General features: G+C 35.4%; 1 long non-coding RNA gene across 1 annotated transcript; it reads right to left on the bottom strand.

Moving 5' to 3' along the window:
• Positions 1-9,492: 9,492 nt before the first annotated feature.
• LOC132179621 (uncharacterized) lies at positions 9,493-10,368 on the bottom strand. Its single transcript, XR_009439943.1, has 2 exons — positions 10,332-10,368; positions 9,493-9,692 (listed from the first exon to the last, which is right to left on the bottom strand). It is a non-coding gene; the product is annotated as an uncharacterized LOC132179621 (long non-coding RNA).
• Positions 10,369-13,417: the final 3,049 nt, after the last annotated feature.

Genomic DNA, 13,417 nt, shown 5'->3' with positions numbered 1-13,417 from the left:
AGGGGTTCCCATAAAGCCTCAATAAGAACTTGAAATTGGACAGATGGAAGTAAACCCAACATGCCAGATATAGTCCGTTTCATGGCATCCACCGTCGTTGGTGGAACATCTTTCTGAATGAGACTCACATCTAATGGCTCTATCTCTTGTATCAAATTCGAGAGAGCTGATTTCTGCAAAATTAAACACTTATTCAGACACAATAGCATTAATGCATAACCATTTATTAATAACTACATATATTGATCAATAATAAGCATAAATCAAATAGAAAGAACCATTACAAATCTTGCAAAGATGAATATTCACTAGTTTCAGCATTCACATCCAGCTCAACAAATATTTAGGTAAAATTTGGCTAAGGAACACTTTCTTTAGCCAAAGTGGCTAACCGGATATGCAGCTTTTTTTGGTATTTTTTACTGTAGGACTAACCATAATAACTAGATAACCCAATGTGAGTGCTCTAATGAAGCATCACCAAAGCTCACTTCTTTAAGCTCTCCAATAGAAATAATGGTAACAATGCGTAGTATGATAGTATCCATTTGGATCGACGAAAAAAGTGTTGCTCTTAATATATATATATATATATATCCATTTGGATATAATTTTTCATCATACCATATTAGGAGAATTACTCGTAGCCAACGTAATATAGTTTCCAAGTCTAATTTTTTTTCTTTCTCAATCCCAGACGCTGTTGAATTATAAACAGAGGTAACATAATCACATATTACCAAGTCTACACCCAACATCTTCAATAGAAAAAATATTCATTGTCACTGATACCTGAAAGTTTATCTCTAACATCTAATAAACACAGCAAAAATAACACATGTTCATTAGCAATATCCCCCCCTAATGCAAGACTAAACGAACCTCAAACTAAACTACACAAGTTCACGCTATTAAGCTAAATTCGTTCTCACTGTTCCCAAACAACCAAAAATCGATTCAAGTTTCTCATAATTCTCCTACATTTTCCAGACAACCAGTGAGAAAAACAATCTAAGTACACCACAGAATTAATTTAATTAGCATAAATTACGGGGAAAAAGAGCTAAGTCAAAGAAAAACAACTGTAATTGAACGAATTCAATAGGGTAAAAAGCAAGCGAAATAGCAACAGAAGCTGACCTTGGAGGAATTAGAGGAGAGCGAGGGGCGTCTGAAGCTGAGATCATCGAAAGACGAAGAAGCGAGGACTAGGGTCAGGGGTTTTCTAGGGTTTGCGGAGGAGCGGAGAGGAAAGAAGAGGGATAAGGGCTGAGGGAAAGGGCGTGGGGGCGAGCGGAGCAGAGGACGAGGGAGAGAATAGGAGAGGAAAGATGAGGTAGAGGTTGCCATTTCCAACAACAACCGCCAGAGACACCGCTTCTCCCTCGCTCTCTCTCTCTCTCTCGCTCGCTCGCTCGTACGCTGGGCCTTTCTCTCCGAAGCGTCTAAACTCCGTACAGCCACAATTAAGAGAGAACAGAACAGGAGGAAAAAGAGGTTGAGATTTTCTTTTTTCCTTTTTTTCTTTTTGGGAAATTTTGCTTTAGGCCCTTAAACTTTTTAATAGTACCTCCTAATATTAAAAACTCTTAATTTAACCCATGAACTTTTAATTTTATTCAATTGATCCATTCATCAGATTCAGTGTTAACTACTAATGAAAACTACTAAAAATACTAAATTATCCTTTGATTTTTTTTTTAATTTGAAATTAATGAAAAATTTATAATTTTTTTTAAAAAAATTAGGGTTATAAAGGTCATTTTATCACTTTTAACGTTTAAAATTTGACGGAAGGGGTACATTGCATCAAATTGAAAGTTCAAAGGTAAAATTGAGAATTTAAAATTTGAGGAGTCTTTTCAAAATACATGATAGTTCAGGGTCTTAAATGAAGTTTTTTTTTTTTTTTTTTCATTCTTATTCTTTATAGGGAAAAATCCACTTCACCTCCATGATGTTTAAGGGGTTTTTCAACTTGAACCCTAAAGTTTAAAAATTGGAAATGTACCCTCTAATGGTTTAAAAATTTTTCAATTTAAACCTTTCGTTACTAATTTCGGTCAAATTAGATGGAAATCTCTAAAATTACGTAATTACCCTGAGGCTTTTTTAAAAAAATCTCGGTCCAATTTAACTGAAATTAGTAACAGAATGTTTAAATTTAAAATTTTTGAAATATTGGGGAGTATATTGCCAATTTTTAAACTTTAGGGTTCAAATTAAAAAACTGCTGAAACTTAAAAAGTGTAAAATGAATTTTTCCCTTCTTTATAGGTTTTAAGTCTTCAAGAATATGAAGTCAAAAGTAATCACATGGGATGTCTTTAAATATAAGTCCCATGGTATGGCGGCATTTATAGATCTCACCCAATTTTTTTTTTCAAGAAATTAGTTGTATTTTGTGATCCCCTATGTGCAAACCTATTTTTCTTACTTAATCTCCCATGAATTAATAAAGTGCATTGAATTAAAATATAGGGTTAAATATATTTTAGCCCCCTTAGGTCCCGTTTGATTTGCGGAATAGACCATTAGATTGGACTAGCTAATACTAGGTATAACTAGTCATTTGTTTGGTAACACTCTATTCCTGAGAATAGTCTATTCTCATGGGACTACTAATTTCATATACACAGGGTTAGCTAAGCCACTAAAAAATGAGTGGCTTAGCTAATCATTTCCTGTGAAATTAAATTAATTGTGTAAATTGCCACAAAAAACCCCACTTGTGGGATTAAATTCTCTCTCTTTCTCTCACTCTCTCTCTCTATATATACATATATCTAGGGCTGTAAACGAGCCGAGCTTGGGCGAGCTTTGGCTGTCCAGGCTCGGCTCGTTTATTTTGGAGTCAGGCTCGAGCTCGACTCGAGCCCGACTATGCTGCTCGAGCTCGGCTCGACAGGCTATGTACCCTACTCGAGCTCGAGCTCGAGCTCGACTATTTTGCTCGATCTCGAGCCAGGCTCGAGCTCGAGCTCGAGCTCGACTTTGTTTTTTTTTTAGTTTTGTTTTTTTTTTTTGTAATTTAGATGTATTAGATTATAAAAATCATCCAGAATAATTTGCACCTTAAAATACTAAAGAACATTAAACAAACATATCAGATTAATGTCAACCTTACAATTAAAACTAACAAAATCAACTAAAATGCTAAAGAACATTAAACAAATATAATAGATTAATCCCAACATCACAATCATCCATACAAAATCAACTAAAATGTTAAAGAACATTAAACAAACATAAGACAGACGCAATCCAATGCATAGGTAGCACAAATTCCTCTTCAACCCAAAAGCCAGGATGAAGTTCATGTCCACAACTCGAAGGTTTGGACTAAAATTCACATCTACGACCTAAAAGATCTGGATCAAAGTTCAGTACTTCAGTTCACATCCAAGTAGGCAGATCGAGTGGCCAAGCCTTATTACAAAACAGAAGCAAGAAAACCGAAATACTCAAACTCTAAGTAATAAATTCATATGATCTAATGGTCGTATACTCATACTTAAATTTTATGATCATATTATCTCACAATTAATATTAATATTATCTTAGATCTAAGATCATGTGATACATCATATATGTTTTATAAGAATAAAGTATATAATTATAATGTATTGATTAAATAACACAATAACTTATGCAGATATACCATATGATTATATAATGATTAATGATTATGTGATATATACGATTCCAATTTCCAAAGTATAAACTATCTAATTATAATATTTGTATTAAATGACACAATAACTTGTGCGGTTGTACTATATGATTATATCATATGATAAAATGATTAATGATAATATCATATATATATATATATATATTTCTTATATGTTTTTATATTAATATATACATATATTATATATATAATATATATACACACATATACATAAATAACAAAAAAAAAAACAAAGGTATATAATATATTTGTTATTATTGAGTAAATGAGTAATGTTGATTATATATTGTTATTTGTTACTTAATAAAAAATATACGAGCCGAGCTTAATAAGCGAGACGAGCCTTATACGAGCCGAGCTCACGAGCTGCTCACGAGTTAGCCGAGTCGAGCCGAGCTTGTTTCGTTTAATATTCGAGCTAGGATTTGTGTTCACGAAGTGCTTCATATAATATTCGAGTCGAGCACGAGTCGATCTTATGCGAGCCGAGCCCGAGCTTGCTCGCGAGACGCTTCGCTCACTTAACAGCCCTAGATGGGATCACATGGAGGATTTATTTGGGAAATAGCCTTAACAATGTGACCCTTTGAATCTCTGCAAACAGCAGCCTGCACTGAAAATTTTTCCCTTATAGCAGTGTCAAAATTGATCTTGTGTGAACCTGCTGGGGGAGGAGACCAGAATTCTTTTACAGTAATAGGGGAGGAATACTTCCAAGCTGTTGCATGATCCAAAGATGTTCTTTTGATGGAGCTAGCCAAAGAAATGATATCTGGAATAATGCCTTCATGCACTGCTTTATTTCTAGAAAACCAGAGAAGATCACATAAAACCGAAGCATAAATTTGAAACAAGTGAGAATCAGCTTTAGGAATGCCAAAAGAGGAATAAGGATAGATGATGCCTTTTATCCAGTCTGGGAGACTAAGAGAGGACCAAGCTAAGGAATCAAGAGGCCATAAAGAGGATCTCCATGCAACTCTAGCAAAAATGCAACGAAAGAAGAGATGGGAAAGAGAATCCTCTTCTGAGCTGCAAAGAGGGCAAAGGGATTCTGAATTAGGGATATTGAAGATAGCTTTCAGCCTGACTTTAGAGGGGACAATGTCCCAAGCAATTTTCCAGAGAAACAAAATCAGCCTAGCATTAAGCTTAAGCTTCCATAAAGCCTTCCAAGAGCCAGACTCAAGAGGAGAAATGACAGTAGAGGTTCTAGGGTTGCTAATCAACCTATAAGCTGAGCAGGTAGAAAAATTGCCATTTGAAGAGGGGGTCCAAAGAAAAGAAGTGGAAAGGTTAGGGCTGATTGGAATCTTTAGAATTTCTTTGACACATGGGGAAGTGAACAAAGAGACCAGAAGAGGGAGATTCCAAGAGCCATTTGGGGTAATGAGATCCGATATTATCAAGTCAGGATAGGAGGACCTACTCAGAAGAAGAGGAGTGGGGGTGAAAAAAGGCACAGTAGGAATCCAGGAGGAGTTCCAAACAGAAAGGGAGGAAAAACTATGAATCCTATGGTAAGCACCTTGAGAGATGATTGGCTTAGACTTTAAGATGCCTTTCCACAGCCAAGAAGAGGAAGAAAGGGAAGAGGGGGAGAGGAAAGATTCAGATTGGAGATACTTACCTGAGAGCTGGGACACCCAAAGAGAGTCTGAACCCGTGAGGAGCTTCCAACCAAGCTTTGATATGAGGGCTAGATTCACATCTTTCATCCTCCTAATGCCTAAGCCACCAAAAACTTTGGGGGTGCAGATAGAGTTCCAAGACTTGAGAGAGAGATTCCTGGTTTTTGATGAGGGAAATCCCCACCAAAAATTTTTGAAAACCTTGTCCAACTGGCTGCAGAGACTCATTGGGAGCAGGAAAGTGCTCATGGCATAGGAAGGGATGGCTGCAGCCACATAATTGATAAGCATCAACCTTCCAGCTTGAGAGAGGGACTTTGCACGCCATCCATCCATCTTAGATTTAACTCTATCAAGGATATTGAGGAAAGCTGGTTTTTTGGAATTGCCTAAGAGGATAGGGAGACCAAGATAAATAGACTTTGATGGGTTTTTGGAGTAGGGCAAGATATCAAGAATCATTGCAGCAGTGGTGAGGTTGGTGTTTTTTGAGAATCTTATAGAAGATTTTCCATTATTAATGGATTGGCCGGACCAGAGGCAGTATTTCTTAAGGCAAGAACAGATACTATTGGCTTCTTTGAGGGTGGCTTTACCAAAGATCAAGAGATCATCAGCAAAAAGGAGGTGGTGGATGGCTGGGGTATTCCTGGAGATTTTCAGCCCTTTGATGTTTCCTAGAGTTTCTTCTCTAAACAGCAATCTAGATAGGACTTCTGTGCCTAAGATGAAAAGGAAAGGAGAGAGGGGATCACCTTGGCGAAGGCCTCTCTTGGGGGAAAACTGACCAAAGGGGCTTCCATTAATAAGAATGGAGAAAGAAGAAGAGGAGATGCATAGTCTGATCCAGTTAATCCAAGATGGATGGAATCCCAACTTCTTCATAATAGATAATATGAAATCCCATTCCATTTTGTCAAAAACTTTCTCCATATCCATATGAAGAAACATGAAACCCCCTTTCCCTTTTTTGCTTTTGAAAGAATGCAGAAGCTCATGGGCCAGAATGGTGTTGTCTTGGATATTTCTGGAAGGAACAAAGCTGATTGCAGGGGAGATATGATCTTGGGGAGCAAAGTCTTCAATCTAGTGGCCAAAATTTTTGTAATAATTTTGTAGCCAATGTTACACAAGCTGATAGGCCGAAAATGGTGCACTGAATGAGAACCCTGCTGCTTTGGAATCAAAGCAATGTGAGAGTGATTTTGCTCCTGCTGCAGATGATGATTCAACTAATTTTAAATGCTTCCTTGTTTGGGAGTTAATATGTCTTTCATACATTGTAATATTATTGTATACCTTTCACACTAAAGGTGTTATCTAATAATTAATGTGATATTGGTCATCTTATTGGTATTGACCTTTATACCATTCTATCTTCGTTTTTTTTCTTTTTTTGTGATCACTACAAGAAATTAGGTCTTTAGGGGCGACTTTAAGTCGCCCCTAAAGACCCTAAAGTGGACGCTGTTGGCAACAGCGTCCACTTTTCGACCCTAAAAGTGTCGACGCTAATAGTCCGACCCTAATGATCAAATGTCTGATTATCAGGGTCCACTTAAAAGTCGACCCTAATGATCACTTTTAGCGTCCACTTTATCGCCCATAAAAGTCACAATGTTTGGACCCTAAAGATGATGTAAACGGAAGCGAAAGTCGACCCTAATAGTCAAGCAATAGCGTCCACTTTTAGTTAACCATTAGGGTCGACTTTATGGACCCTAATGGCCCTTTTAAAAAAATAATAATAATAACTATTAGCGTCCAAATCAAAGTGGACGCTGATAGTTAAACCATTAGCGTCCACAAAAGTGGACGCTAATGGTCCAAAAATATTAAAAAAAAATTGACTATCAGCGTCCACTTTGAAGTGGACGCTGATTAGTTGACCATTAGGGTCCACATTTGTCGACCCTAATGGTCCTAAAAAAAAAACTGCGATCGATCGCACACTTGTGTGCGATCGATCGCAACATCAGTAGGTTTTCAAAATTTGGAGACCATTAGGGTCCACATTTGTCGACCCTAATAGTCATAAAAAAAAAAAAAAAAAAAAAAAAAACTGCGATTGATCGCAAACTTTTGTGCGATCGATCGCAGTATCAGTAGGTTTTCAAAATTTGGAGATCGATCGCACTCCAAGTGCGATCGATCGTAGCATCAGTAGGTTTTCGAAATTTTGGGATCGATCGCACTCCAAGTGCGATCGATCGCAGCATCAGTAGGTTTTCGGAAAATTGCGATCGATCGCAGACTTGTCTGCGATCGATCTCAGCATCAGTAGGTTTTCGGAAAATTGCGATCGATCGCACTCCAAGTGCGATCGATCGCAGAACCAGGGAACATTAAAGCATACTATTATCATTGTTAAGATTTACCTTGTAGCAAAATGACACTTTTCTTATCTCTCTATTGGAGTACTACTTTGTGGCTCTAGTTCCTTTATGGCAACAAATATTAATTTACATAATTCACCAACTTTTTTAGTTTTGAAAGACTTTAAATCATTCCAAAGAAATGTAATATTTTCCAATTATCAACATGAACTCAGCTTTGGGTTCTGGAGATAGACATTTTTTGGTTGAATTTTATGATCTTTGTTCTGTTTGTGGAAATGGATATTGGGGCAGGGCAAAGCATATCAAGTCATCACCACGTGTTAACTGCAATGATGATAAACTTGCTAAAAAGCTAGAAAAGCTGAAGGTGGGAATATGTAATATTTCTCTTCCAACATCAAAGTGTAAGTTCATAGTCAACTTCTTCAAGCAATCTCCAAGACTATTCGCTTTAAATAAAAATATGACTGTAAGAGAACTAGCAATAACAGAAATATTATAACTGAATAAAATAAAAACTGCTGAGCTCACATCTGCTTTTTCCATCAGAATCACCCCCAGAGGAAGAAGTGTGAGGAACAGCTGCTGAGTCAAGCACATCCTCAAGAAGGGTCTGCAAGGAAGGTGGACGCAAAGTGCTTCTTGTACAAGTACTCTCTTTTAACATAGTACTTGTACCAAAAGAAGGAAAAATTCTGTTATCGCTAGAATAGGGTTTCAAAAACACACAAAAAAATGAAATAAGTTATGAACTATTCTAGTATTAAATGGATCTAATGTTACATTACTGAAGCGGATTGTAGAATTCCAGCCTTCAAAACAATAATGCCCATTAGCAGCATCAAACATAAATCTCTCTTGTGCAATATATTTATCACCTTGTTCAAAAATTTTAATCTCGAGTAGATGCCTCATAAACGTCAAGAATATTGACACGCCACATATTATGCAGCACACATCTAAGAAATAATGCTAAAATAAGAATTAGAGCTATCCTGGATATGTTTCTGATGCTGAAAACAGTGGACATTGGAAGTCATACAACACAGATGGTTCCAAGAAATGGTTCAAGACAAATAAAGTTCAACATGCTCCTTATGTGAGAGAGAGAGAGAGAGAGGTCAGCAACCTGACTGAAAAGTTTGGGCTTGTCATTTGTTGAAATTGTAATTTCATGCATTGCCCTGCAAATTTTGGAAACTATTACAGCGTTAATTAACTAAACCTATAAAAGCTTCGAGCAATCTATGAAAATTTTTTGTTTATGGTAAAAATATTTTGAAGATCTCATCATCCACAAAGAAAGCAAGCAACATTAAGTTGAATATAGATGAGAGAAAAATCATAAGAAATACACACAAACAAAATAGAATGTATAAATAATAGGATACATATTGCAATGTCTAAGAAAGGTCCAAGGATATATAACTGTTCAAAGCAAAGTCACAAACCAGTATGAGTTAAATGTGTAGTTTTCCCCAACCAGGAGAGAATATCTGATGAAGCCACGGATCTCAACTTCTTCTGGTAGGAGAAAACTTACATAATAGAAAAACTTATTCTTCCTCAAACTTTACCGTCGGGATCCTGAATATTTCAATGGTATGAATGGAAATTTTCCCAACTCTTCTCATTCACTTTTACAGAAGAGACTTCATACCTATTGCATCAAACCAGAAATTATTCTTTTTCTTGAACTATCTAGTATAATAAAACTTATAAAATCCTGCCAAACCTAATGCGCCCATGTCAGCATTGCAACTCGTATCTATAAAGTATCCACATCAGTTGCATACCAAATTAATTTGTTTACGCCACAGTCATCAGCTTAAAACAGATAACTTGATTATTATAATTCTATCAACTCTGCAACTTAAAAATTCAAGAAAAAACAGGAATTTAAGAGAAAAGTGCCACCGGCATCACAGCACAACGCAACAGTCAAGCGAGAGGGTCCCTATGTTTGGCTTGTTGCAATAACTCCTCCCGGACTCTCTTGATCTCTGCTTGCTTCTCCAATCTCTCATTCTGTGATTAGAAAATAAATGAACATATAAAGTGCTTAATGCAGTAGAACATTGTGTGCATTCGAATTAGGATAAATCTAGAGAAACTTCAAACTCAACATTTACCACATCTCTAAAGTTGTAATATAAATGATCCCTAATTTTTCCTTAATTCATTATACCTCACTAAGTTGTATGCTGAGCAACAAAATCTGAACCATAAGATTCTAAAAATTCTACAATAGACATAGAGTTATCCTAAAAAAAAAAAAGAGTAATGCTATCCGTTTATTCTAAATAATACAGGCCGTCCCTTGCCATGAAGGAATTCACACGCAGCCACTAGCTTTCCAAAAATAAGGGGAGATTACTGCTCACGAAAAGTGCTTTCGGTACTACGGACCTTTTTCCATCCATTGCAGCAGTAATACAAATAGCTATAAGCAGCCAATTATGTATTTCCAAAAAAATCCAATTAGCATTGTAGAAAGGAACGAATGCAACAAAGCAATAGATCTAGCAGAGCACATGGCAAAGTATAATATCTATGGTTTTTCTCTCCATTTGACCAATAAATTGGGCGTTTAAACCAATCAAAAAGTTTCTAATTAGAAGTAACAAATAGCGTAAAAATGAACAAAAAAAGTTCAAGGCATTTAACCTTTTCGTCTTGGTGGAGAGCGATCCAGACGTGAAGCGATCAAAAAGTTTCTAATTGAAAATTGAGAAGTTCATCAGAATTATTATTTGAGAAGTTCAACTCGTATCTGCCAAACCTAAGAGTCGGCGCGAAATCCACGGCTCTGCTACTGCAGGTCTCTGTATCTTCCATGATCACCGCCGAAACGACGAGCCGTTCGAAACTTTTAACAGGAACGCTCCGAATGGTACCGCTCAAAGGCACGGTTCCAACGCGAGGCGGAGACTACCGCGCGAGGAGAACGAAACGACGGAGTAAGAGAGAGGGTGAGCTAGGGAGAGCAGCGGGAGAGAGATCGAGAGTGAGAGTGATGAGGGAGCTGAGTGCTTTTGAGGGAGGGGAAAATTTTAGGGATTTTCGTGTTTTCGAGCGTTTGGGGAAAATTTTTGGTTCGAAAATTTCAGAAACCGCGCCATTTGTTGGCGCAAATATTTTCTATTAAGCCTCAATCAGCGGCGACATTGCTTAGTCGCCGCTATTTAGGGTAATTTTATTTTATTTTTTTTAAAAAAATTATACTTACAATTTTTTTAAAATAATTTTAAGTTTAAATGTAGGGTAAATTTGAAATTCTATAACAATTTTAAGGGTATAAAAGACATTTTCAAGAAAAAAAATACTATTCACACAATATTTTTTTCTATAAATGATTAATAGCTTAATTGAATGTTTATAGTTCAAATGATCTAATTCACTATGATCGATCAATATAAAAGACATTTTCAATAAAAAAAAATACCATTCACACGATATATATATATATTTTTTTTATAAATAATTAATAGATTATTTATAATTGATTAGGATCAATTAAATGTTTGATCGATCATTTGATCCTATCACGATCAATCAAATTAATTCAGTAGGATCGATTGGATGTTCGATCAATCATTTGATCCTATCTCGATCAATCGAACTAATTCACCAAGATCGATCGGATGTTTGATCTATCATGATTAATCAAACTAATTTATTAGGATCGATCGGATGTTTGATCCTATCACGATCAATCGAACTAATTCATTATGATTGATCTCAATCGAACTAATTCAATAGGATCGATCAAATATTTGATTGATCATTTGATCCTATGACAATCAATCAAATTAATTCAGTAGGATCGATGTTTGATCGATCATTTAATCATATCACGATCAATCGAATTAATTCAATTTCAATTGTTTCAATCATTCGATCTTATCACGATCAATCGAACTAATTCATTATAATTGATCGGATATTCGATCAAACCTTCAATTTCAATTGTTTAAAGTTTAATCGATCATTTGATCCTATCATGATCGATTGAACAAATGCAGTAGGACCTAACGGATGTGTGAACGAACCTATCACGAACAACTCATTATGATCAATTGAACTAATTCATTATGATCAATTAAACTAATTCATTATGATCGATCGGAGGATTCGATCAGATGTTTGATCCTATCACGATCAATCGAACTAATTCATTAGGATCAATCGGATATTCGATCAATCATTTGTTCTTATTACGATCAATCGAACTAATTCACCAGGATCGATTGGATGCTTGATCAAACATTTGATCCCATCACGATCAATCGAACTAATTCATAGGATCGATGTTTGATCGATCATTTGATCATATCACGATCAATTGAACTAATTCACCTAGATCGATCGGATGCTTGATCGATCATTTGATCATATCACGATCAATATAATTAATTTAGTAGGATCGATCGGATGTTTGATCGATAATTTGATCCTATCACGATCAATTGAATTAATTCAGTAGGATCGATCGGACATTCGATTCTATCTCGATCAATCAAACTAATTCATTAGGATCAATCAGATGTTTGACCGAACATTTGATCCTATCACGATCAATCGAACTAATTCATTAGGATCGATCGAATATTTGATTGATCATTTGATCCTATCACGATCAATCAAATTAATTCAGTAGGATCGATGTTTGATCGATCATTTGATCCTATCACGATCAATCGAATTAATTCACTTTCAATTGTTTCAATCATTTGATCTTATCACAATTAATCGAACTAATTATGATCGATCGGATGTTTGATCGATTATTTGATCCTATCACGATCAATCGAACTAATTCATTAGGATCGATCGAATATTTGATTGATCATTTGATCCTATCATGATCAATCAAATGAATTCAGTAGGATCGATGTTTGATCGATCATTTGATCCTATCACGATCAATCGAATTAATTCACTTTCAATTGTTTCAATCATTTGATCTTATCACGATCAATCGAACTAATTCATTATGATTGATTGGATATTCGATCAAACCTTCAATTTCAATTGTTTAAAGTTTGATCAACCATTTGATCCTATCATGATCAATCGAACAAATGCAGTAGGACCTAACGGATGTGTGAACGAACCTTTAATTTGTTTGAAGTTTGATCGATCATTTGATCCTATCACGATCGATCGAATATCCGATAATTTATATAAAATAAATAATGACATATTATCGGAAGTAAATTTTTGGGAAATAACATTTTAACGCCAAATCCTAATGGAAGGAGATATTGCATCAAATTATATGTTGGATGAGTCAAATATTAAATATGTTTTTATTATTAAAATATTAACAACAAATTTAAATTTAATAAATTTTTAGTATAAAAGATCATTAATGTGATATTTATCTTATAATTAATTATTAGCTTAAATTTTATTTTTTTATTTTTTTATTTATTTTTCTACGCAATCTTTAGGGTCGACTTTGAGAGTCGACCCTAATAATAGGTCAATAGCGTCCATTCGTAGTGGACGCTATTGGTCATCAAATTTTTTTTTAAATATTTTTTTTAATTCTTCTACGCACTCTTTAGGGTCGACTTTGAGAGTCGACCCTAATAATAGGTCAATAGCGTCCATTCGTAGTGGACGCTATTGGTCATCAAATTTTTTTTTAAAATTTTTTTTTAATTCTTCTACGCACTCTTTAGGGTCGACTTTTGTCGACCCTAATGCCTAACTATTAGGGTCGACTCTCAAAGTCGACCCTAATA

The sequence above is a fragment of the Corylus avellana genome, chromosome ca4 (genome assembly GCF_901000735.1).
Source record: "Corylus avellana chromosome ca4, CavTom2PMs-1.0".
Lineage (NCBI taxonomy): Eukaryota > Viridiplantae > Streptophyta > Magnoliopsida > Fagales > Betulaceae > Corylus > Corylus avellana.
Note: the sequence above shows the minus strand (reverse complement) of the source record. Positions and strands in the feature narration are given on the sequence as shown.